We start from the raw sequence: 4,113 nt of genomic DNA on the forward strand, positions 1-4,113 counted from the left end.
AGGACTCATCACAATGGGGCCTAAATAGGACTCATCACAATGGTGCTTAAATAGGACTCATCACAATGGTGCCTAATAGGGACTCATCACAATGGTGCCTAAAGAGAGGTGCTTACTCATCACAATGGTGCCTAAATAGGACTCATCACAATGGTGCCTAAAGAGGACTCATCACAATGGTGCCTAAAGAGGACTCATCACAATGGTGCCTAAAGAGGACTCATCACAATGGTGCCTAAAGAGGACTCACAATGGTGCCTAAAGAGGACTCATCACAATGGTGCCTAAAGAGGACTCATCACAATGGTGCCTAAAGAGGACTCATCACAATGGTGCCTAAATAGGACTCATCACAATGGTGCCTAAATAGGACTCATCACAATGGTGCCTAAAGAGGACTCATCACAATGGTGCCTAAATAGACTCATCACAATGGTGCCTAAATAGGACTCATCACAATGGTGCCTAAATAGGACTCATCACAATGGTGCCTAAAGAGACTCATCACAATGGTGCCTAAATAGGACTCATCACAATGGTGCCTAAATAGACTCATCACAATGGTGCCTAAATAGGACTCATCACAATGGGGCCTAAATAGGACTCATCACAATGGTGCCTAAAGAGGACTCATCACAATGGTGCCTAAATAGGACTCATCACAATGGTGCCTAAAGAGGACTCATCACAATGGTGCCTAAAGAGACTCATCACAATGGGGCCTAAATAGGACTCATCACAATGGTGCCTAAATAGGACTCATCACAATGGTGCCTAAATAGGACTCATCACAATGGTGCCTAAATAGGACTCATCACAATGGTGCCTAAATAGGACTCATCACAATGGTGCCTAAATAGGACTCATCACAATGGTGCCTAAAGAGGACTCATCACAATGGTGCCTAAATAGGACTCATCACAATGGTGCCTAAATAGGACTCATCACAATGGTGCCTAAAGAGGACTCATCACAATGGTGCCTAAATAGGACTCATCACAATGGTGCCTAAAGAGGACTCATCACAATGGTGCCTAAATAGGACTCATCACAATGGTGCTTAAATAGGACTCATCACAATGGTGCCTAAAGAGGACTCATCACAATGGTGCCTAAAGAGGACTCATCACAATGGTGCCTAAAGAGGACTCATCACAATGGTCCCTAAATAGGACTCATCACAATGGTGCCTAAATAGGACTCATCACAATGGTGCCTAATAGGACTCATCACAATGGTCCTAAATAGACTCATCACAATGGTCCCTAAATAGGACTCATCACAATGGTGCCTAAATAGGACTCATCACAATGGTGCCTAAAGAAGACTCATCACAATGGTGCCTAAATAGGACTCATCACAATGGGGCCTAAATAGGACTCATCACAATGGTCCCTAAATAGACTCATCACAATGGTCCTAAAGAGGACTCATCCCAATGGTCCATAATGCGTTTGAGAAAATAACTTTGATGCATTCAAAGATTTCCACATTTAACCAGTACATGCACATATGCTAATATGATCAAATATGCAAAACAGTAGCTAAAAAATCTTCTTTGGACCAAATGACACCAAATTCAGAATGTAGAGGCCCATGGAACATCCTCACCTATTCTGAGAAACGCTAAGGGTCAACAGATAGCTGATTTTATGTGTCCATTTAAATCCCTGTAAATCCATTCCACAGTGTCCTTTCAACTTGAAACGTGTCACACTATCATTGGACGTCTCTAAGATGAACCACACTGAATGTTGTCCTGATATCTCAAAAAAAAACAAGGAAACTATTAGCAAATCATGATTTGCATATGTAGAACTAATGTTCAAAACCATTTGGAGTCATCTTCTCCTTATGAGCCATACATCAGATTCACTTCAGATTTTAGTATTTAATGGTTTTGAGAAAAATAGTTGCTACGTTAAATATGCCTCACTGTACATATAGATGCATGTTAGCACACATGCTAATGCTAAAACATACTTTAAACATCTACCCATGAACCATAGATCAGATTGACTCTAGATTTGGTATATAGACCTAATGAATTAGCCTCTAAATAATTGGAGAATTATTACTTGTTGCATTCATTGTCGGCCAATAGATGAAATGCTCTTATGTAGTTGACTTGCAAATCCAATCAGCCTTTTCCACATTGATTTAATGTCATCACATGTTCTGGGTTGAAGTGAAGAGGAAACTACATTGATCACAACAAGGGAAAGGGGAACAATGTCAAAATACAATTACAAAATAACATAAATATCAATGTTTGAAAAAGAAACAACAAGATACGTGTATTTTGGAAGTGTATTTAATTTTTTAAAATTATTTTGTATTTTAAAATACAGATGTACATTAGCCAGTAGCAGAACCCAACAGCAACAACCCTCTCAGTAATGGTAACAGAAACAGTTGACTTGCTCTGACTGTGATACAGGATGTTGTTGTTGATCTGCCTTTAGTTTAATGCACTGAAGTCACTCTGGATAAATAAACTAAAAGTTCCCCTTCAGGGTCCCCAGGACCAGGACTAAAGGACACTGATCTACTATGAATGCAGTTTCCCATGGTTACAGTAGCTTTCCCAGAAGCCTGGTTACAGTATGGTACAGTAGCTTTCCCAGAAGCCTGGTTACAGTATGGTACAGTAGCTTTCCCAGAAGCCTGGTTACAGTATGGTACAGTAGCTTTCCCAGAAGCCTGGTTACAGCAGCTCTTTCCCAGGGTGCAGCTCTGGGTGGAGCTCTGGTGCAGCTCTGGGTGGAGCTCTGGATCCACAGTCCATATCAATCCTGGTATCCCCAGACTCCTGGGGACGATGCCCAGATCAATAATTACATTTTGCTCATGGGTGTTATAGCCCGCCTGTTCCAGGAAGTTACTCAACGAATGGCCACGTATGATCATGAGCAACTCCCTGCTGATGCGATATGTGTTGTCCGGGTCGAAGCTCTTCTGGTCCTCGTGTTGGGTCACATAGACCTTATCCACTATCCTGTCTGGACGCATACTGATGATGAGGCGGTCCATGTTGCGGCGGTCCACGTTGCTGGTATCTATGTTACCAGTGTTGTACTTCCTGACGTACTCAGGCATGGAATCAGATGCTGTGAGGTGGAGGTTGCCCACCTCATAGAATGGGTACTTACTAAAAGGAAGCAGCCTCTTGTTGTTTTCACACTCACGTCTGTTCTGGAAGTGATGGAATCCAAAGACTCCCTCTTTGGGGTCGCAATTTGCAACCATCTGGTTGCCATTTTTGATGACGATGTAATCGTTTAACCAGAAAAGGAGCTTGAGTCCGTGCCTGGGTGAGGGGACGACCAAACAAAGAATTTCTAAGCTCCTCCATATTGTTCAATGTTTGAACCATGGTACCCTGGGGAGGGAGAGAGAGGGGAAACAGAGATAATTAAACAATAATCATAGTGATAGACTTAAAACCGCTTGAAACTCTGGGGGTGGTATTTCCTTTTTGGATAAAAAAAATCCTGTTTTAAACGGGATATTTGGCACGACAAGATGCTCGACTATGCATATAATTGACAGCTTTTGGATAGAAAACACTATCGTTTCCAAAACTGCAAAGATATTGTCTGTGAGTGCAACAGAACTGATGTTACAGGCGAAACCCAGATAAAAATCCAATCAGGGAAGTGCCCCATATTTTGAAAGCGCTGCATGCCAATGACTCCTCTACAGTATTGTGACGTATTTTTTACTCATTTATGTTGAAGAATAAGCCGAAGAGACCACATTGAGCAAGTGGTCACATGATGGCTCCCGCAGAAAATCTCGCATAAAGTACAGAGGTAGCCATTATTCCAATCGCTTCTAATGAGAAACCAATTGTCCTGGTGGATATATTATCCAATAGATATGTGAAAAACACCTTGAGGATTGATTCTTTAGTTGTCTTGATAGATGTGGAGGGTTAACTCCTCTAGTTGTGTTGAGAGATGTGGAGGGTTAACTCCTTAGTTGTCTTGATAGATGTGGAGGGTTATAACTCATTTAGTTGTCTTGATAGATGTGGAGGGTTAACTCCTCTAGTTGTCTTGATAGATGAGGGTTTACTCCTTTAGTTGTCTTGATAGATTGGAGTGGGTT

General features: G+C 41.7%; 1 pseudogene; it reads right to left on the reverse strand.

Moving 5' to 3' along the window:
- Positions 1 to 2,685: 2,685 nt before the first annotated feature.
- On the reverse strand, positions 2,686 to 3,376 carry LOC124030402 (annotated as a pseudogene).
- Positions 3,377 to 4,113: the final 737 nt, after the last annotated feature.

This window comes from Oncorhynchus gorbuscha, unplaced genomic scaffold (assembly GCF_021184085.1).
Source record: "Oncorhynchus gorbuscha isolate QuinsamMale2020 ecotype Even-year unplaced genomic scaffold, OgorEven_v1.0 Un_scaffold_11199, whole genome shotgun sequence".
Lineage (NCBI taxonomy): Eukaryota > Metazoa > Chordata > Actinopteri > Salmoniformes > Salmonidae > Oncorhynchus > Oncorhynchus gorbuscha.